Source organism: Herpailurus yagouaroundi, unplaced genomic scaffold (assembly GCF_014898765.1).
Source record: "Herpailurus yagouaroundi ecotype Mexico unplaced genomic scaffold, PumYag 251, whole genome shotgun sequence".
Classification (NCBI taxonomy): Eukaryota; Metazoa; Chordata; class Mammalia; order Carnivora; family Felidae; genus Herpailurus; species Herpailurus yagouaroundi.
Window position 1 is genome coordinate 1014016 of NW_024412468.1, and position 23189 is coordinate 1037204.

General features: G+C 48.6%; 1 protein-coding gene and 2 long non-coding RNA genes across 3 annotated transcripts in view; 2 read left to right on the forward strand and 1 right to left on the reverse strand.

Annotated features, from left to right (window-relative positions):
- Positions 1–5154, forward strand: part of LOC121020799 (uncharacterized) — a 30181-nt gene extending 25027 nt beyond the window's left edge. Inside the window, exon 4 of the long non-coding RNA XR_005786289.1 lies at positions 5144–5154. This is a non-coding gene — a long non-coding RNA (uncharacterized LOC121020799). The remainder of the gene's footprint in view (positions 1–5143) is intronic.
- Positions 1–23189, reverse strand: part of TMEM123 (transmembrane protein 123) — a 56240-nt gene that overhangs the window by 23122 nt on the left and 9929 nt on the right. The gene's annotated exons all lie outside the window — the stretch shown is intronic.
- On the forward strand, positions 18876–19992 carry LOC121020800 (uncharacterized). The gene is made up of 2 exons (XR_005786290.1): positions 18876–19274; positions 19522–19992. It is a non-coding gene; the product is annotated as an uncharacterized LOC121020800 (long non-coding RNA).

Sequence of the window (23189 nt, forward strand, 5' to 3'; positions counted from 1 at the left end):
CCAAGTCTCACCAACATGATGACGCTTACACAGTGTCCTGGGTACAGAATCACTCCAGACTGTTCGACCCTGAAACAGGAGCTCTGTGGACGGAAAGGACGAAGTCACGCCAAATTTGGATCACACAGCGACACTTCCAAGGAAAGCGAATGCCTAGAATAGTCCATTTAACTGCCAACAAGCACCACTCAACACTTTCTCCTCGTTCAGTCTGAGGGTTCAGGCAAGAGCTGTAGGGTGCTCGTGAGCTTACACAGTGACTATCACACAGCTGAGCATCAGGAGAGGGCTTAACACATGGAAAGATAAATCCTACGAGTAAGGCAAAGTGACGTTTCCTGCCGACATCTTTTCCTAAATCTTGTGGTCTCCCCAGAACGATACCCCGAGGAGTCCCTTGCATTTTGCCTGTTAGGACACTTGATGGGCACTGTCCAGATTAAGTCTATACCATCTGTCTCTAAGTAGCAGGGTGTAAGTGTTTACTTTCCCGGGGGTTGAGGGTACAGATTTCACAGTGTTCTTCAGTTCCCACCCCGCCCTGTGTCATCCGCTGGAGGGGCTGTTCCGGTCTGGCAAAGGTAGTGCCTTATTCTGGGGTCTCACTGACCCTGGAGACCACACATCACATGGTACTGGCCAGTCCTTCCTGAGTTTCTCATGACCACAGGGTATGACTGTGGAAAGGTCAAGGATCCCGTCTGGCAGCTGTATCACGAGCCCATCCGTATTCCTTGGACACAGGAGTCGCGTGTTCTTTTACTCAGTGAAAAAGGAGATTCTCATCAATAAAAGGAGGTAGGTCAACAAGGTCCACATTTTAATCACATTAGAAATACACAGTTTTACTTAAAAAATACTTGTACGACTCCTTTTCCTAAACTACGTAGCAGTACATGTTGATGAGGAAAAATTCCAACAGCAGGGACTGCACGTCGGCATTTGGTAAGAAATCCTCGAGAGTGAGGGCGCCGGACGGCGACACAGGACGCTTCTGTGCCCCCCACCCCGAGAACCACCACTATTCACACGCTCAACAACTACTCACACCCGAGACAGCGGCGACAGAGTCCCAGACCGTGAGGCAGAGGCCGAAGACAGAGCACATCAGGAGGTAGGAGGCGGCCACGGGTGATCGCAGTGCCCCTCCCCCAGGCCAGCGCTGCACCGGGCAGATGCCCCTGTACCTGTGGTCCCTCCAGGCGGGAGAGGACCCGGGACGCATATCCAGCTCCCCCATCCTGCAGGTGCCTCTTTGGGAGCCCCCGCTCAGGCTGTGCCCAACGGGGATCTTAGCAAACAGATGTCCCCCTCGCAGGGCCCAGCCGGCCGGCCCAGCAGCAACCCTGCTCATCTGCAGCGCCCAGGCAGGGGTGAGCCGAGGGAGTGTGTGCCCCGCAGCCCTGCCTTCTGCGGGTCCTCAAATGAAGACACTTGCTGGCCCTGCAGCCTGGCCTGCCCCCGCCCAGGCCGGTCAACCGTGGGGTGCAGCCTCGGGCCCCTTCCTGCCCAGACAGCCTGCCGGGAAGCTCGCCCCGGCCCTGTCCCGGTGGGAAAGCAGAGCCACAGCCCCGCCCTGCCCCACCAGGGAGGCCCGCAAGACGCTTGGAGCCTGCAGAGCAGCACACACGGGGGTCAGCCCGCAGGACAGAGCCGGGGTCCCGCTTCAGCCAGAGAGTCACCCCGAATCCAGACACGAGCCCTGTGGGCCCCAGAACTCGTTCTGCTCACGCGCCCTCGCAACCCCTTCCAGCGCTGTTCCCCCTGCAGCCCGCTCAGCAGTGGAGACAAACCGCACACGGCACGCATCACGGGCCGTCCTCAGGGCTGCTCACGGTGCACGGCGGGTGGGTCAACGGACCCGCAGAAAAGCTGGCGGCCCCCCACGGCAGAGACACTGGCTCAGAGCCCAGCCCCCGGCTGCTCAGGAGCTGGTGCGGATGGCCCCGACAGTGTAGACGGTGCAGACAGCGTGGATGGCCCAGACAGTGTGGACAGCCCGGACGGCCAGCCCCACCCAAGTCCAGGCAGCCACAGTGCCCACCATGCCGCCTCGCCCAGGCAGGGAACCCAGCCACCAGTCCCGCCCATCTCTCTGCGGCCGACCGCACAGACCCCAAGAGCAAGCCCACCTGCCCGCGTCCACAAACCCAAACAGACACATCGGGTGAAGACCTGACTCTCTAGAAGAAGACAGCTGCTTGCTTACACACGCAGACTCGTGAACAACTGAGTGAGCATCACACCAAAGGAACAAATTACTAGCTTCCAACTTCCCAAATCCCAGGAGGCAGATAGACGTCCAGGTTCATGAGGCCACAAGGAGCCCTGAAAGGTCAAACACGAATAGGGCTGTGCCAAGACACCCTGTGACTAAGTTGTCAAAGTCTAAGACAAAGAACGATTTTTCTTTTTTTTTTCTTAAAAAACAAAACAAAACAAAACGACGTCATTAAAGCAGTAAGAGAAAAGAAAATCAGATATGAGGGAATGCCCATGGGGTTACAGGCAGGCTTCTCAACAAGAGTATTCCAGGCAGGGAAGGAAGGGGAGGATACACTCAAATACTGATGGGGAAAAAAGCTGTCGGGGCACCTGGGTGGCTCAGCCGGTTGAGCATCTGACAGGCTCAGGTCATGATCTCGTGGTTTGTGAGTTCGAGCCCCATGTCGGGCTCTGTGCTGACAGCTCAGAGCCTGGAGCCTGCTTTGGATCCCCGTCTCCCTCTCTCTCTGCCCCTCCCCTGCTCATCCTCTCTTTCTCTCTCAAAAATAAACGTTTAAAAAAAAATAAAAACAAAAAAACATACAAAGGTAGTGTAAAACTCACTGATACTGTTGTGGTAATGGTGGTACAGAATTCATTTAGAACTCTACAAGTCCGATAAGAAAATACCCATATGTTCAAAGATGTGTTACAAGTTACACGACATAAAAAAACCATAAACTACCATTAATTATCTAAAGTGTAAGGGGGACCAGAGGTAGAAGTGTCAACCTTAGGAATTCTATTGAAGTTGTTATCAGCTTAAAACAGGGTGTTAAATTTTAAAATATTTTATGTAAGCTTCATAATAACCACGAGATAAAATCTACAATTACACAAAAAAACATGATGAAGAAGTCAAAGCATTCAAACACCAAAAAACATCAAACACAGAAAAGCAGGATATGAAAAAATAACAACGGATCTACAAAACAGTCAGAAATCAACAAAAATGCGAAAGTAAATCCTTACCTACGAACAATTACTTTTGATATAAATGCATTAAATTCTCCAATCAGAAGACATAGAATGGCCAAACAGATTAAAGACAAACACACAAAAAAACAAGATCTAGGACATGCCGCCTACAAGAGACTCACTATAGCCCTGAAGACACACACCGACTGAAAGTGAACGAATGGGAGAGATTTCAAGCCAATGGTAAACAGAAGAATTCGTAGTAGCTACACTTAGGTGACACAAAAATACATTTTAAACTGAAAGTGCCAAGAATACACAGACAAGGCCATGATGTAATCATAAAGGAGCCAATCTCTCAAAAAGATGTCACAATCGTTGGGGTGCCTGGGTGGCTCAGCGGTTCAGTGTCTGACTCTTAATTTCGGCTCAGGCCATGGGATCGAGCCCCAAGTCGAGCTACTTGCTGAGAGCATGAAGCCTGCGTGGGATTCTCTCTCTCTCCTTCTGCGCCTCTCCTCTGCTCTTGCTCTCTCAAAAGCAGTAACAATTATAATTATTTATGTACCCAAACGCTGCAGAATATGTAAAGCAAAAACTAAGGGGCAAAAGGAGAAACAGTAATTACTAAGGTAGCAGCAGGTTTGAATGTCCCACAGCAGATGGACCCAAGAGACATACGCAAATCAGTCTGACAACAAAATACGCATTCTTCTCAAGAGCACGGGGAACGTGTTCTAGCATAGACCGTATGTTCCACAGGCCGCAAGACAAGTCGTACCAAGTCCAAGCACGGGCATCTTCGTGGGAGTTTCTCCGGGAACAGAAGGGCCAGCAGAGGACCTTTTCTCACTCTCTTTCTGCCTAGCTGACCCAACACCAGTTGCTGACACTTCCGACACCCCCCACCCACCGTGTGAGCGTCACTCCTGTAACCCCAGTGTTCCCGCAGAGCCTCCTTGCCCAAACTGCCCACCCTGGCAGCCACCCACACCACACCCGGGGTGCAGCTTCAGCTGGGACCGGGGCCCCTCCGAAGCACCCCCCTGCCATACTCAGTGGGCTGCCTCAGACAGGACCAGCCCCCGCCCCCCTCCAAAGCAGTCATGACTCAGCCACAAGAGGGGCAGTGCATAAGGCCCACAGGGGACATCCCTGGAGTGCCCAGTTGTGGTGGCCCGGGGAGACTGTGCCTCAGAGCCCTGCAGGACGCCTTCTGTAGAAGGCCACTCCCTCGAGATCAGGAGACATACCTGATCTACCTAACAGAAGAGATGAATGCAAAGGCAAAATTAGGACACACAGGAATACGTTCTAAGCAAAAGAATGAGACAAAGCCTCAAGAAAAATAACTAAATGAAACAGATGAACAATTTGAGAAAGGGTTCAAAGTGAGAGTCAAAAGGTAATCCCCCAAATTAGGAGAATGGATGAACATATGGAGAACTTCAAAGAATTAGAAACTATAAGAACCAATCAGAACTAAAAACTACAATAATTGAAACAAGAAATACACTAGAGGAATCAACAGCAAAGCAGAGGCGGCAGAGAAATGATCCGAGATCTGGAAAACTGGGTGGTGGGAATCACCCAAGCTCAGCAGCAGAAAGGAATTTTATCTAATTTGTAGCAAAAAGGAATTAAAATTTTTCAATGTTTATTATTTATTTTTGAGAGGGAGAAAGAGAGAATGAGCGGGGGAGGGGCAGAGAGAGAGGGAAACACAATTGAAAGCAGGCTCCAGGTGCTGAGCTGTCAGCACAGAGCCTGACGCGGGGCTCAAACCCATGAGCCGTGAGATCATGACCTGAGCTGAAGGCGGACGCTTAGGATGCTTAACCGACTGAGCCCCCAGGTGCCCCGACAAAAAGGAATTTTTAAAATACAGAAAGCTGACGTGGTATCTGGAATGACACGAAGCATACTAACATTCACATTACAGGGGAACCAGGAGGAGAAGAGAGGAAGGGCTGAAAAGGTATGTGAAGGGATAATGTTTTCTATCCTGGGGAAGGACAGAGATGTCCAGGCCCAGGAAGCACAGAGAGTCCCAAACAAGAAAAACCCAAAGAGGTCCACAAAGACAGACAGACCTGCAAAGTAGCAACAGTAAAGCAACCAGTCACATAAAAGGGAAGCCTTCAAAGACCACCAGCTGATTTTTCAGCACAACCTTTTCAGGTCACAAGGGAGAGGCATCTACTCAAAGTGCCTTAAGAAAAAAAAAAACCTGGGGCGCCTGGGTGGCGCAGTGGGTTACGCGTCCGACTTCAGCCAGGTCACGATCTCGCGGTTCGGGAGTTCGAGCCCCGCGTCAGGCTCTGGGCTGATGGCTCAGAGCCTGGAGCCTGTTTCCGATTCTGTGTCTCCCTCTCTCTCTGCCCCTCCCCCGTTCATGCTCTGTCTCTCTCTGTCCCAAAAATAAATAAACGTTGAAAAAAAGAAAAAAAAAACCTACAGGAGCATCTGGGTGGCTCAGTAGTCAAGTGTCTGACTTTGTCTTAGGCCACAATCTTGCAATTCGTGAGTTCGAGCCCCGCATAGGGCTCTCCACTCTCAGTGCAGAGCCTGCTCTGGATCTCTATCTCCCTCTCTCTCTGCCCCTCCCCTGCTTGTGCACTCTTTCTCTCTTTCTCTGTCAAAAATAAGTAGCTTTAAAAAAAAGGCTAATAAAAAAAAAAAGTAAAAAGAACAAAACCTACAACCAAGAACACTCTACCCAGCAATATTATCGCTTAGCACTGAGGAAAAGATCAGGAGTTTCCCATACAAGGAAAACTTAAAGGAGTTAAAGGTCCCTCTGTTAAAGGGACCTTTTATTTTTTTTTAAATTTATTTTTTTTTTCAACGTTTATTTATTTTTGGGACAGAGAGAGACAGAGCATGAACGGGGGAGGGGCAGAGAGAGAGGGAGACACAGAATCGGAAACAGGCTCCAGGCTCCGAGCCATCAGCCCAGAGCCCGACGCGGGGCTCGAACTCACGGACCGCGAGATCGTGACCTGGCTGAAGTCGGACGCTTAACCGACTGCGCCACCCAGGAGCCCCTAAAGGGACCTTTTAAAGGAGAAATGAACACGCTATAACTAGAGGAAAATTAAGAAAAAACACCTCACTGGCAAAAGCACACATATAATAAAGGCAGCGAATGACCCACTTCTAAAGCTGGCATGAGGGGCGCCTGGGTGGCTCAGTCGATTAAGCGTCCGACTTCGGCTCAGGTCATGGTCTCACGGTCCGTGGGTTCGAGCCCCGCGTTAGGCTCCATGCTGACAGCTCGGAGCCTGGAGCCTGCTTCGGAGTCTGTGTCCCCCTCTCTCTGCCCCTCCCCCACTCACGCTCTGTCTCTAAAAAATAAATAAATATTAAAAAAAAAATAAAGCTGGCATGAAAGTTAGAAAACAAAAGGGGTAAAAATAAACCGTATCTGTAATAGTTAGAAGGCATACGAAATAAAAAGACATACAATATGATGTCAAATATATAAAACGTGGAGGGGAGAGTAAAAACGTAGTGCTTTTAGGATGTGTTCTAACCTCAGGGACCACCAACTGAAGAGACTGTTAAGATACATGGTGTTCTATACGAACTCCCAAAACCTGTAAGGGATGCAGGCTGACCTCTTCTCGGGCTTCCCTTTATTGTACCTTACAACCGCTTTATTATTTTTTTTAAAACAAATTCAAGGTTTATGGCAATCCTGCATCGAACGAGCACCGTTTCCCCCACACCATTTGCTCACTCCGTGTCTGTGCCACATTTTGGTGATTGTGGCAACGTGTCCTGCTTTTATGTTATCACACTTGTTATGGCGACCAGTCATCTTTGGCGTTCCTATTTTAATTCTTTTGGGGCGCCACAAACCACACCTGTGTGTGTGTTCTGACTGCCGCCCTGACCCGCCGTTGTGGTCTCTCCCTCCTCCTGGAGACACAACAGTATGGGAAGCAGACCACCGACAGCCTTGCAGGGGCCCAGGGCAGGCTGCACCACGGGGGGCCACTTCGGCATGAAGACCATTTTGAGCTAAAAGCCATCAGGAACCAGCAGATTTAGCAGAGGCTCTTCCACCCCCACCAGCCCTCAACTACCTCAAACAACCTCCATGAGGGGCCGGGCCTGCCCCAGGAAGCCAGCGGTCACCACACAGAGCCGCCAGTACGAATGAGGGATGGAGGACAGGGAGGAGCCTAGCAAGGCCCATCCTGTGGGTGGCCCGGCAAACGCCTCCTTCTCCCCGAGGACTCATTCCTTCAAGACTCAGACCCCCACCCCCTTGGTTCAGGATGACGGACACACCTCACTGTGTGTGTTGCTGGAATCTGTATGTTTGTGTGGCTTCCTCATACATATGTTATCTTCTATCTAAATGTGATCTTCTGCTCACGTCTCATGTCCACTTGACTCTCAGTCCGGCTGGAACGACCTCAAGGGGACAGGATATTCTTGCTCGTGACAGCCGCTAAGCGCTCAAGTGCAAAGAAGGGTCTCAGGCCTCCACTCGCCTCGAATGCTACAAGTGACTGGGCCTAGTGAGGAAAGCCTCACTCACGGCCTAACGGCGAGCTGTGAGCAGAGAAGTTCCACACAGACGTGGAAGGCGCGGCTCCGGTGAGCACACGAGTAAGAGAGCGAGTGAGGCGGCCTTACTGCCAGTGTGGACAACGATCTAAAGGTCCCAATCCAGGATCAGACCAGCCACGACGCTCCCTTATGCCAAAGTGTCACCCAGGGCACTTGTGAGGAAGCCGCAGAGCTCGAGACTGGCCAGGTGGGTGCATGAGGCCTCGGGAAAGAGGCCGTCTCCACGACGCCCCAGTGCAGCCACCCGGTGGAGAGGCCGCCGACTCACTTGGATGGCCCACCTGAGGGAGCTACACTAAACGACAGATTTTCAGCATGGACAAGACGGCCCCCGCTGAAGGGCCCGCCCAGGATGTCCTAGCCGGAGACGGGTCAGCGCCCGGCTTCCCAGGACAGGCTGACCCTCCCGCTAGGGCCAGGGCGGCGACGACCGCGCGGGGGCCCGGGGCCCAGGGGCCACTCTGCAGGTGCCGCCCCGGCTACCCCACCCGGGCCCCGGTTGGAACAACAAAGCCCGATGACCGCACTGTTATTTACGGCAGCGCTCGAGCTTTTCATTTTTAATATTTTAACAGTCCAGAGGTTTTTGGTTTTTTCACACCGCCCGCGCGGGGACTCCCAGGGCCCGGGCCCCAGCAGCTCAGGCCCTCCCACGGGGTCCCCGGCCAGGCCGGTGCCCCCGCTGAGCCCCAGCACCTCGCTGCGTGGCTTCCTTCCTTCCCGCGCTTCGGGAAGCCGGCGGCTCGCCACGTGCCCTAGTTCTGGGCCGAATCCTGCCCTTCACCGGCCTGCGTGCCACGGTACCAAGAGCATGCTGGGAGCCTCTGCAGACACTGCCGGTGTGGCCACCGCGGCACCTGCAGGGGGCGCTCCTTTCACCGGAGCCCGTTCCCTCCGCGTCGACAGCGTCCCCTGGGTTCACAGATATGTGGCTACAGGGACACGGCCACGTTTTGTAGGAGGCCAGAGAACACGCAGTGGGCGCCTCTCTTCTTTCTCTCTGTGTTGGTCATTTTGGTGAATTACTGGCCCAAAGGCCACGCTGTATTATTTTAAGGCTGAGGTTGAGAGCTTGTGCTCAGAAGAATAGTTTCCTTTAAAAATATCAGTGCTAGGGCACCTGACTGGCTCAGTGGGTAGGGCGTGTGACTCTTGAACTTGGGGTTGTGAGTTCAAGCCCCACGCTGGGTATAAAGACTACTTAAAAATGGCATCTTAAAAAAAAAATAAATAAAAACATCAGGGCTCACTGACAAGATACCTGGTCATCTGAAGGCTGTGATGCACATGTCCAAGGAGGTCAATGTTCTCATGTCTGCCAACACTATACCCACCCTGCAACCCACACACCAAGGAGTAATTTCTACGTTCAAGTGTTGTTATTTAAGCAATACCTTTCATTACGTCAAGGGGATCAAGAGTACGCTCATGTTGCGCACTGAGTCATATATGGACGTGCTGAATCACTATGTTGTACACCTGAAACTAATATAACACCGTGCAGTAACTACAGTGGAATTAAAAAAGGAAAGAAATATATTTCCTAAGGCTGTAGCTGCCACAGACAGTGATTCCTCTGATGGATGGGAGCAGAGTCAATGAAAAACCTTGTGGAAAGGATTCCCCATTTGAGATGCCATTAAGAACATGAGCAATTCATGGGAAGTGGTCAAAACATCAACATTAAAAAGGGTTTCACGGTGGGGCTGGGGGCGCCAGAGTGATTCAGTCAGTTAAGCATCTGACCTCGGCTCAGGTCATGATCTCGTGGTTCAGGTTCGAGCCTCACGTCCAACTCTGTGCTGACAGCTAGAAGCCTGGAGCCTGCTTCTGATCCTTTGTCTCCCCCTCTCTCTGCCCCTGCCCTGCTCATGCTCTGTCTCTTTCTCTCAAATATAAATAAATGTTAAAAAAAAAAGGGGGGAGGGGCAGGGCTTCATAACAGTTGATTCCAGCCCTCAGGGAGGACTGTGGGGGGTTCAAAAGCAAAGTGGAGGAAGTTGCTGCAGATGTGGAGGAAACAGCCAGAGGGCTCAAGTCAGAAGTGGAGCCTGAAGACAGACTGGATCCATCTACAATCTCGTGATCAAACGTACACGGATGAAGAGCTGGTTGTAAAGGACGAGCAAAGGAAGTGGTTTCTTGAGATGGAATCTACTCCTGGTGGAGATGCTGTGAAGACTGTTGAGATGACAACACAGGATTCAGAACAGGACACGAACTTAGTTCATAAAGCAGCAGAGGGTTTCAGACGATGGACTCCAGTTTTGAAAGAAGTTCTACTCTGGGTAAAATGTTATCTAATGGCATCGCGTGACACAGAAGGAATCGTTCATGGGAAAAAAAGGTCACACAATGTGGCAAGATTTGTCTTCTTATTTTAATAAATCCACAGCCTTCAGCAACCACACCCTGAAAAGTCAACAGCCAACAAAAGAGGCAAGACCTTCCACCAGGAGAAATATTAGGACTCACTTCAAGCTGAGGTGACGATGAGCATTTTGTAAGCAATAAACTTTTTAAAATTAAGATATGTACTTTTTTTTTTTTTTTTAATTTTTTTTTTTCAACGTTTATTTATTTTTGGGACAGAGAGAGACAGAGCATGAATGGGGGAGGGGCAGAGAGAGAGGGAGACACAGAATCGGAAACAGGCTCCAGGCTCTGAGCCATCAGCCCAGAGCCCGACGCGGGGCTCGAACTCACGGACCGCGAGATCGTGACCTGGCTGAAGTCGGACGCTTAACCGACTGCGCCACCCAGGCGCCCCAAGATATGTACTTTTTTAGATAGAATGCTATTGCACATTTAATAGGCTATAGTGTGAACCTAAGTTTTAAATGCGCTGGGAAACCAAAAAATTCATTTAACTCTCTTTACTGTGGTGGTCTGGAACTGAAACCACTGTATCTTCAAGGTGTGCCTGTGCGCAAAAACTAAAGAAAATGAAATCCAAACACTGAAGAAATTTTTACCACATCACAAGTGAAGAATGAGAAGAAACAAAGAACTACAAAACCAGGAATCAACACAATGGCAATAAGTGCAAATGTATTAATAATTATGTTAAATGTAAATGCTCTAATTCCAAGACAGGGATTAAAGGGATTAAAAGAGACCCAGAGGCACCTCGGTGGCTCAGTCAGTTGAGCGCCCGACTTCGGCGCAGGTCATGATCTCACAGTTCGTGAGTTTGAGCCCCGCATCGGGCTCTGTGCTGATAGCTCGGAACCTGCTTCGGATTCTGCGTCTCCCTCTCTCTCTGCCCCTTCCTCGCTCATGCTCTGTCTCTGTCTCTCAAAAATGAATAAACATTAAAAAAAAAACTTAAAAGAGACCCATCCACAGGCTGCATTTAAGAGCCTCATTCAGGTTTAAAGACACACACAGAGTGAAAGCAAGGAGACGGAAACAGACATTCCCTGCACTGGAAAGCAAGTCAAAAGAAACCTGGGGAAGCAATACTCACACCAGACAAAACAGACTGTGCAAGATAAATGTAACAAGAGAAAGGTGTTATATAATGATAAAGGCAGCTATTCAACAAGGGGACACAATTCTAATGGCTACGTACTTGAGACAGGAGCACCCAAATATAGGAGAAAATGGCGGTAACAGTCAGGGACTTTTTTTTTTTTTTTTTTTTAATTTCAATTCTAGTTAACACACAGTCCACTCTTGGTTCCTAGGCTGCCTTTTAGGTTTGTTGACTGTTTCCTTCTCTGTGCAGAAACTTCTTATCTTGCTGAGGTCCCAATAGTTCATTTTTGCTTTTGTTTCCCTTGCCTCCGGCAATGTCTCTGGTAAGAAGTTGCTCTGGCCAAGATCCAAGAGGTTACTGCCTGTGTTCTCCTCTAGGATTTTGATGGTTTCGTGTCTCCCACTTAGGTCTTTCATCCATTTTGAATTTATTTTTGTGTATGGTGTAAGAACGTTGAAAGCATCTATGCTTCAACAGGGGACGTTCAAACCTCATTTATATTAATCATCCAGACAGATCACCGTAAGGAAATAGTGGCTTTAAACGACACATTAGACCAGATGGACCTAAGAGATATATATATACAACATTCCATCCAAAACCAGGATACACATTCTCTTTTGGGTGTACACAGAACACTGTGCAGAAAAGAGGACATGATGGGCCATAAAACGAGTCTAAAAAATTTAAGACTGAAATCATATCGAGCATCTTTTCCAACCACAAGTATTAAAACCAAAAGTCAATTACAAGAAACAAACTGGAACAGACACAGGTGGATGTTCAGCAATATGTTACTACAACCAGTGGGTCAAGGAAGACAACCAAGAGGCAATGAAAAAATGCCTTGGGGCGCCTGGATGGATCACTCTGTTAAATGTCCCACTTCGGCTGAGGTCATGATCTCACGGTTCCTGAGTTCCCCCCATCTGTGGCACAGCAAAAACCATTCTAAGAGGGAAGCTTATAGCGATCAGGCCTACCTCAAGAAACAAGAAAATTGCCCATCAACACTGATACCTAAAGAAACTGAAAAATGAAACAGACTAATAAAAAAAAAATCAATAAAACCAAGAGCTGATTCTTTAAAGACATAAAATTGATAAACCCTTAGCCAGATTCATCAAGGAAAAGGGAGAAGTCGGAATCAGAAACTCAGGACAAATTACAACCGACAGCACAAAAACACAAGGGGTAAGAGGAACTGCTATGCATAATTACACCAACAATCTGGACAACCTGGAAGAAATGAATTCCTAGAAACATACGACCTTCCAAAAGTGAATCAGGAAAAAATGACAAATTTGAACAGACCAATTACTAGAAAAGAAGTTGAATTGGTAATGAAAAAACTCCTAACAAAAGTCCAGGACCAGATGGATTCACAAATTCCCCCAAACGTTTGAAAAAGAGTTAATACCTATCCTAGTCAAACTATTCCAAAAACTGAAGAGGAAGGAATGTTTGTAAATTCATTCCATGAGGCCAGCATTACCCTGAAACCAAAACCAGACAGAGACACTAAAAAGAAAATTATAGACCGATATCTCTGATGAACAAGGATGCAACAATCCTCAACAAAATATTAGCAAACTGCATTCAACACATTAAAAGGATCATTCACCACAACAAAATGGGATATATTCCAGGGATACAAGAATGTTTTCCTATCTACAAATCAATGTGCTACACAATGTTAACAAAATGATGAATAAAAATATCATCTCCATAGACACAGGAAAAGCAATGGACAAAAATCAACATCCATTCACGATAAAAACTCTCAACAAAGTGCCATGTGGGAACATACCTCAACATAATATTGGCCATATATGACAAATCCACAGTTAGCATCATACTCAATGGTAAAAAGCTGAAGATCTGGAAAAAGATAAAGACATCCACCCTCACATTTATTCAACACAGTACAGTCAACACAAGTTGGTCCTATAGCCAACTGTATATACAAAATCCTCAACAATCTACCCAAGAACTAGTAGAATAAATGAATTCAACAAAGTTTCAGGACACAAAATTTATATTCATCAACTGGTTGCATTTCCATCCACGAGTAACAAACACAAAAGCAAATAAAACAATCCTATTTATAAAAAAGGATAAAACATCACTTTAACCAAGTCACTATACTCTGAAAACAGTAAGGCAATGATGAAAGAAACTGAAGATGACACAAATAAATGGAAAGAGACGCCATGTTCATGGAATTTATACAGGCTGACCTCGTTTTGTTGTACTTTGCTTTACTGTGCTTCACAGATAATGAGGTGTTTGTTTTGTGTGTGTGTGTGTGTGTTTTGTTTTTGTTTTTGTTTTTTTACAGAGTCAAGGTTGTAGCAGTACTACATCAAGCAATTTCACTGGTGCCATTTTTCCAACAGCATTTGCTCACCTTGTGTCTGTCACATTTTGGTTATTCTCAAGGTAGTTAAAATACTCTCATTTTATTTGTTACGGTGAGCTGTGATCAGTGATTAAAACTCCTGAAAGCTCAGATAATGGTTAGCATTTCTTTGTAATAAAGTATTTTTAAGTTCAGGTATATACATTTTTAGTGACATAATCCTATTGCACACTTAGCAGACTATAGTGTAAACAGAACTTCACATGCACTGGGAACCCATGAAAGTCATTTGACTCACTTTATTGCAGTGGTCTGGAGCCAAGCCTGTTATTTTTTTGATGTGTGCCTGCATTGTTAGGGCATCCGTACTACCTGGAGCAGATTCAACGCAATCCCTATCAAATGCCAGTAGCATTTTCCACAGAACTAGAACAATCCGACAACTCATAGGGAACCACAAAAGACACAGAAAAGTGAAAGCAATCCTAAGAAGAGCAAATCTAGAGGTAGCACATTCAGGTGTCGATCTACACTACAAAGCTATAGTAATCAAAATAGTATGGCCCTATACAAAAGTACATATATATAGATCAGTGGAACCCAACACAGAGCCCAGAAAAAAAACCCATGTTCAAATGGTCAATTAATCTAAGATAAAGCAGGGAAAAGTATACAATGGAGAAAAGACATCTCTTCAGTGGAGAAAAGACATCTCTTCAGTAAATGGTCCTGGGGAAACTGGACAGCTCCATGCAGAAAAATCAAACTGGACCACGTTCTTAAACACACAAAAATAAACTCAAACTGGATTAAAGACCTAAACGTAAGACCTGAGATCATAAAACTCCCAAGAGAAAACAGAGGCATAAACTTGTGGATAGCAGTCATAGTAGTTTTATCCTCAGGCAAAGACAAAACAAGCAAAAATAAACAAATGCGACTACCTCACACTAAAAAGCTTTTGCACAGCAAAGAAAATCATCAACAAAACAAAAAGAAACCTACAGAATGGGAGAAGACATTTGCAAATGATGTATCTCATAAGGGGTTCATGTCCAACATATACAAAGAACATATACAACTCAACACAAAAAACAATCTGATTAAAAAATGGGCAGAAGACCTGAGTACACTTTTTTCCCCAAGGAGGACATACAAATGGCCAACACACACATGAAAAGATGCTCAACATCACCAATCACCACGGAAATGCAAATCAAAACCACGATGAGCTATCGTCTCACACTTGTCAGGATGGCTATCATCAAAAAGAAATAAAAAGTGTGTGGGAATGTAAATGGATACAGCCACTATGGAAAACAGTACAGAGGTTTCTCAAAACACTAAAAATAAAACTACCATACGGGGCACCTGGGTGGCTCACTCAGTTAAGTGCCCAACTTCGCTCCAGTCACAATCTTACCATTCTGGAGTTCCGGCCCCACGTCAGGCTCTGTGCTGACAGCTCAGAGCCTGGAGCCTGTTTCAGATTCTGTGTCTCCCTCTCTCTCTGTCCTTCCCCTGCTTGCACTCTCTCTCTTTCTCAAAAAGTAAATAAACATTTAAAAAATAAAAAAAATTAAAATTAAACTACCATATGATCCGGCAATTCCACTCACAGGTACTTAACTGAAGAAAATGCAAACACTAATTAAAAAACAAACAAACACACACATCTCTATGTTTACCACAGTTTTACAACAGCCAAGATATGGAAGGAACCCTAGTGCCCATGAATAGATCAATGGATAAAGAACACATAATGTGTGTGCATCGTACAACGGAATATGACTTCACCATAAAGAATGAGATCTTGCCATTTGCAACATCACAGATGGACTTGGTGGTATTATGCTAAATGAAATGCAAGGAAAGAGAAATGAAGTACCACATGATCTCACTCACACGTGAAATCTAAAGAACACAAATGAACAAACACAAAGAGACTCAAATACAAGAACAAACTCGTGGCTGTGAGCAGGGCGGAGGATGGGAAGATGGGTAAAACAGGAAAAGGGGATTAAAGACACCAATTTCCAGTTAGAAACGAGTCACAGGGATTTAAAGTACAACATGGGGAGTATAGTCCGTTCTGTAATACCTCTGATGACGGACGGTAGCGAGACTTACTGTGCTGAGCAATTTGTAATGTACGCACATGTTGAATCACAACGTCGTACAGCCGAAACTAAACCTGTATGTCCACTACAGCTCCAAAAAGACAACAAAAAGGACTCCTCCAACTCCACGGCGACACATCACTAATCCAATTAATATGGGCAAAGGACCTCAACGGACATTTTTCCAGAGAAGATACGCAAGTGGTCAACGAGTACATTAAAAGATGCTCACTGTCGCTCGGTACCAGTAAAATGCAAACCAAAGCTGTGCTGACGCATCAACTCATGCTTGTTAGCACGGGTAAGATCAAGACCACTGATAAATGCTGGCGAGGATGTGGATGAAAGGGAAACCTCGAGGGCCGTTGGTAGAACTGTCAAGTGGCACAGCCACTGGAGACACCAGCATGGAGGTCCCTCCGAAAATCAACAGCAATACCCTATGATTCAACAATTCTACTTCTGGGCATTTGCCCAAAGGAAACAAGAAAACTGTGTCGAAGAGATCCCTGCACCCCCACGTTAACAGCAGCTTATCTACAACAGCCAGACAAGCATGGAAACCTACGGGTCCATGAGGGGACGGGTGGGTTAGGAAGTTCTGATACGTGATACATACACAACGGATATTATTCAACTACAAAAAAGGACGAAATCCCACCACTTTCAACACCATGAGTGACCCCCGAGGGCATCGCGTTAAGCAAAGTAAATCAGACACAGGCAAATACTCCATGATCTCACTTACCTCCGGGATTTAAAATAAAGAAACAAACCAAGCTCACAGGAAAAGAAATCAGAGTGTGGTCACCGGAGGCAGGGGTTGGGGAGGGGAAGCAAATGAAGGTGGTCAAAAGGAACAAGTTTCCAGCTGTAGGATAAGTACTAGGGCTGTGATGTGTAACAGTACCATGGTTAACACTGCAGTATGATATACAGGAAAACTAGGAGTAAATCCTCAAAGGCCACATACATCACAAGAACCAAAAAACCCTCTTTTCATTTGTTTTGTTTTCTGGGTTTTTCTACCTAGGAGATGATGGATGTTAACTTACTATGGTCTTCACAATCTAAATCAAATCAGTACAGTTATACCTTAAACTTATACAATGCTGTATGTCAACTATCCTCATTGAAACCGTAAAAAATGTTAAGTCTGACGGTGGCATTACGATGGTTTAAAAAAAGAGTGTCCTCTTGTTTATAGGTGAAACAAGCCATCTCAATACACACACCTTCATGATAAATGCCAAACTACTCCTTAGGGGGTTTTCAGCCAGTTTCCTGTGGAGAAAATCACAAATGATTCATGTTTTCATTATCTGTAAAGTTAGCTGCTGTTTGCTCCTTCCGTTTTCTCATCACACTAAACAGACTTGACGGGACTAAGTAACTCAGGAGGACAGTTTGCTTTAACACCTTTGGGAATTTTCACCAGGCACGATTGTGAAGAACAGGTGTGTTAAGGGTGACAAACAAAAAAGTCTTATGAATGGGCTGCAACTATTCTGTGCAGCTTTTCAGGTAAATAAGTCTTTCGGTTATGAGACTTCTCTCAAGGCATCTGTCCCTACCCTTCCTTGATAACTACTGGGCTCCTATCCAATCAAAACAATGGGAATAAAAATAACGAAATCTGGGGCGCCTGGGTGGCTCAGTCAGTTGAACGTCCGGCTCTTGGTTTCAGCTCAGGTCACGACCTCGCAGTCGTGAGCTCAAGACCTGCATCGGGCTCTGCGCAGACAGTGAGGAGCCTGCTTGGGATTCTCTCTGCACCTCCCCCCGCGCTCTCTTGCTCTCGCAAAGTAAGTAAACTGGACAAAAAATAACAAAAGCACGGTAGTACTAAGAGCACCCCGTGTCCCCCTCCCCGACCTCATGGGGGTGAGCCCAAGAGGAGGACCCCTGGATTGCCTGCCTTTCTCCCCACGTAAGATCTTATCGTTCTTTCCCAAGGCGGTCAGTTTTAAAAGGGCACCCCCGTGGCAAACAACGCCGACTCAGCAGGGGCTCCCTGGAAAGGCTGGCGCCCACCTGCCCACGTCCCGTCGTGACCGTCACCCTCACTCCGCGCCGCAGCCCTGGCCACGTGCTCCGCTCCCCACTCAGGTCTCACGGCTCGCAGGTGCCCCCAGACCAGTATTTGTAACGTTGCAGGCAATTCTAATGTGCTGACACGCGAGGAGCCTGCTCTAAGGCTTTGCAGGTTTCCGACATGCCGAGGGGATAACATAACGACAGAGGACGTCTCTGAGGTTTACCCCGCAAGAAACCGCTTCAATCTGAGGTCACCCACCCAGTTCACACTGCATACTTCCCACACCGTCCCCCCGTCTTTCTCCAAGACCAGGGGCTGCTTCACCCCCCCCCCCCCCCCACAGCATCTCCCAGCAGCACCTGGTCCTGACCCCTTCCCGCGGGCCGAGGCCGCCGCTCCTGGGACCCGCCCCTCCGCCCGCCAGCCCGCAGCTGTTCTCAGCCGTGACCCGTGACAAGCCCCGAGATCCGCGGGCCCAGCTGTGGGGACCGGACCGGGCCAATCAACCCCCTGAGCTCACACCCTGAGCCCGCGGCTGGCCGTCCCCTCGCCACGATCCAGCACCACCTGTCTCCAGCTCCACCACGGCCATCCAGGCAGGGTATCCATTTGGGCTGATTTGTTTAAAATCCTGCAGTGCCTCCCACCCCATGGCCGGCAAATCCGAACTCCCTGAGGGGCTTCTGCGACCCCGCCCCTCTCCTCCCAGCCCCGCCTTCACCCGCAGGAAGCTCCTTCAGATCAGGGCAGAGCTCAGATGTTCCTGCCTGGCCACAAGGTCACTGGCCTGACCGCTGTTGGGGGGGGGTGGGGGGGGTGGGCACCTGACTCAGCAGGAAGACGGCCTGGGGCACAACCCTGGTGAGGCGGGGCACATCCCCACTGACCTCCTGGATCCTCGAATCCCCCGCCCTCCTTGGAGACTTCACCTGAACCTAAGAACACACACAGCCCTGCCCCCCCCCCCAACACGACCGCCAACCCTCCCGCTAACATTTAAGGCCGCTCTTCACAACCGTAAAGTGAAAGGCCCTGTATCCAGTTCAAGGAATGCCGGACAGGGAAGGGTTCGGAAGGGTTCGGACAGGGAAGGGAAGGAAGGTTGACAAAGGAGCTCCCAGCTCATCTCACAAGTAAGACTGGGGTAGCAAGCATTAAAACCGGCTTCTCCTGTTTCAACGGAAATGTACAAGAGGTGTTGTGCTGAGCACTGAGGAAGAAGTGGTGAGTGACAGAAGGGACTTGTGGGCTGGCGAGGCCGACTTAAACCCTCAACCAGATGCAGTCGGTCAGAGACTGTTCCCCCGAGGAAGGGAAGTTTCAGCTGAGATTGGAAAGCTGAATGGGTGTTAACCAGGCAAAGGCAGGAGGGAAGAGTTCTTCAGGGAGTGAGAACAGTACATGCAAAGGCACGGTGGCAGAGAAGGCGAACACAGGAGGGACCAAAAAAGGGTCACTGTGGCCAAATAGCAACCAGGAACACATTTAGTTTTTCATCTGTGCCAGGTGCCATTTTATTTTATTTTATTTAAAAAAAAATTTTTTTTAACGTTTATTTATTTTTGAGACAGGGAGAGACAGCATGAACGGGGGAGGGGCAGAGAGAGAGGGAGACACAGAATTTGAAACAGGCTCCAGGCTCTGAGCTGTCAGCACAGAGCCTGATGCGGGGCTTGAACTCATGGACCGCGAGATCATGACCTGAGCCGAAGTCGGACGCTTAACCGACTGAGCCACCCAGGCGCCCCCCCAGGTGCCATTTTAAAGGCAGCTGATTCACATGTTACCTCATGTAACCCATGATTGCACCTGAACTTGACAGAAAGCACTGAGGCACCAGGACAGTACCTAACCAACCCAAGCTCACTTCAAAGCAAAACAATTATTTCTTCTTTTTTTATCTTCCCTGAAACAAGGGCATGCATACTGGCTGGGGGAGGGGGGGGGGGAGACATGAAAAACTCGTGAATCAAATTCACTGTGGAGTGAAAGTAGTCAAGCCAGTTCTCACTACAGTCAGTTGAGAGACTAAAACCATCACTTTCCAACTAGGTGTTTTCATGCTGTAAGACTGTAACCACAGTGAAATGTTTTGCAGGAGACGATTAATTCCCTTTTTAAGAATCGGAGCCCATGTAGTTAAGTTCAAGTTGAAAAGAACTAAAAATACTTAGTGGAAGTCATTTGAATAATGGTTAAAAAAAAAAAACTTTTCCCAAATTCCCACAGGAATACACTATTTTTATAGGTAGAAAAAAAAAATAAGGCAGAAACAAGCTAATACAATGACAACCTAATCAACAAATGGGCAAAGGACTTGAGACATTTCTCCAACATGAACCAATGGCCAATAAACACAGAACAGATTCGTGCCTTCGAGAGTCAACAAAGAAATGAGACACTGTCTCATGCTAGACTGGGGCTCCCCAACCCCATCTCAATGTGAGAGGCATTCCCCCCACCCCCCTGGACCACCACGCAGCTCTTGGGACCCTAGCAGGGTATCCGGAAACTGAGTTCTGACTTACCCACCCGGACACAGCGTGGGATCCTACAGGCGAGGGCTGGGTCCCACAAGACCACCCCCAGGCCGCTGGCTGTGCTTCTAACCACCCGCTACGGTTTGGAGGTTCCAATGACCCCTTAGGCTCTTTTAATTTGCCAGAGCAGCTCACAGAACCTGGGGAATAAAGGACACAAGGCAGCATCCAGACGCACAGAGACAGGGGACGAGGTCTGGCAAGAGGCACGGAGCTCTGATGCCCTTGCCAGGTGACGCTCTCCCGGTATCCCTCCCTGTTCACCACCAGGAAGCTCTCCAAACGCCCTCTTCTGGGTTTCCCAGGAGGCTTCATACTTGGTCATGTCTGACTAAGTCATTGGCCTAGGCCAACTGAGCCTCCTGCTCCCAACCTCCCCTCCCAGAGTTGGAGACTGAAAGTTCTAACCAACCAACCAACCAACCAACCACAGGGTAGGGCCGGCCCCACCTCTGGGTGGGGTCTCAGAGTCACCTCATTACGGTAACAAAAGACACCTTTAGCACTCTTAACACTTGGGAAATTCCTAGAGTTTAGCTGTGAGCCCGAACCACGGAGGAAGACGGAAAGCACAGGAGGAATATACTTGGGTAATCCGAATGACGCGTATGTATTTCTTACAAATCTCAGGACCGCACGTACCCCTGGGGAAAGGTAGAATCCGAACGTGACAGCATCCTCATGTACCGCCCGTCGGAATGTAAAGGGTGCAGATGATGTGGGAAGCAGGCTGGCAGGTCACTGAGCACGGCGTTTCCACAGGACCCAGCGATTCTCCTCGGTAGTACAGCCAAGCACACACATCCACACAAAAACGTGTACGCGAATGTTCACAGCCGCGTGATTCCCAACAGCCAAAAGGTAGAAACGGCCTAAGCGTCCATCGACAAATGGACGGAGGAGCAGACTGTCGTCTATGCATCCAGGGGAACAGTACTCAGCCATAAGAGGGAACGAACCGCTGGCCACACCACCACTTGCATGAACCTAGAAACACTGCTAACGCCAAGACGCCAGTCTCCAGAGAGCACGTACTTCACGACTCCACTCCTATCAAAGTCTGGAAGGACATCCACAGAGACAAATTGCATGGGTGCCTGCCTGGGGCTGGGGGCAGGTGGGCAGGATGGACACAGTGGGTAACAGCTCAAAGGCAAAGTGTTTTTTTTTTCTGAGATGATGAAAATGGTCTAAAACGGACCGCGGGGACGGTTGTACGTATCCGTGAGTACACGGAGAACCACTCCACTGTATGGCATGCGAAATTTACGTCAAGAGAGGGGTTTTTAAAAAAGAATCGTAAATCGGGGCGCCTGGGTGGCTCAGTCGGTTAAGCGGCCGACTTCGGCTCGGGTCACGATCTCGCGGTCCGTGAGTTCGAGCCCCGCGTCGGGCTCTGGGCTGACGGCTCGGAGCCTGGAGCCTGTTTCCGATTCTGTGTCTCCCTCTCTCTCTGACCCTCCCCCGTTCACGATCTGTCTCTCTCTGTCTCAAAAATAAATAAATGTTAAAAAAAAATACATTAAAAAAAATAAATAAAAAAGAACAATAAAAAGCCCCTGAAACCAGTATGAAAATAGTCCCCACTCAGTTGAAGGAATTTAGCTCCTAACAGACTCTATGAATCACATCTCAGATTAGCAAGCAGTAGAATGTCTATTACCTGGAGTCTGTAGGAAACAGGCCCCTTTTACTGCCAGTGGGAGGAAACAAATGTGACATTCTTGGGAGAAAATTTAGCAAAAGTCACCAATTAAAGTAATACACCATTTGCCTCGGTGGCTCCCCGGCAGGAAAGAACCCACGGGTGCCCTCGCACGGGCGTGCACCAAGACAGGCCAGGAGAGGCGCTCGCCACAGCCCTGCTTAAAACCGAACTGCAGATGACCTACATGTGCATCACCAGGGGGCGCGTGAGTGAGTTGGGCTGCGTCTGTCCTGTGGGCCAGCACGCGGCCGTGAGGAAGGACGAGGTTTAAGTGAGACCAGCTGGGCAGCCAACAGCGTGCCTGGCGTCACCCACCCATGTTGATGGCAAACGTGTACACCACAGACAGATCACGCGTACGCGATTTTTTGCAAGGATACCTGCGGAAATGTAGACCTTTCCGGCTCCAGACCCTACACGAACGGCTATTCCCTAACTGGGATACACCAGGAGAAGATGTCTGGGTGGGCAAGGAGTCTAGCTCTGAGCCGGTACAGTCCATCTGGGAAAGGACGTGGCGGGGCTCGGTGCGGCAAGGAGACTGGAGCCACGTTCGGCATACTTCCAAGCACCGCTGAAATTTCTTATCGTGCACGTGCCTTGTGTGTTGAAATTAGTTGTAAATAAGTTACACGGTAAGAAAAAAGATACAGAGGACCCCAACCCTGAGCACCTGAAGCCCATCAGTGCGCAACTCTGGCCACTGTAGCATGCACTGCTGCACCCTGGGGCGGGTCATGAGTCCAGAGCAAGCCCGCCAGCTTTCTATGGAAAAGGAGTATTTGCCAAAAAAGAGACATAAAGCAAGAAGTGCTGTGGATTTGGTCCCAGCTGAGTCCCAGCTCCGACTCGCACTGGCCTTCAGATGGGGGGGGGGGGGGCGCTCCTGCACCCCGTGTGTGCCGGACCCCAGCCCTTGGCATGCATCGCCCAACCCCACCCAGAGGTCTGGGTGCTGACTCTTCTGCCCCGGGTCTTCCCTTGGTGCCCAATTTCACCCCCACCGTGTTTGGTTGTGCCTGTCTCTGAAAGGCAAGAGTGTGTAACAACTCCCCCACTTGGACTTTTCTCATTTCCTTTTCTGTGGAGTTCTTGTCAGCCCTGCTGGATCCCTGCACGCCTTCTTCGTCCATGTCCCTCACGCGGTTTCTCCCGCCAAGCCCCCCGCCCGGC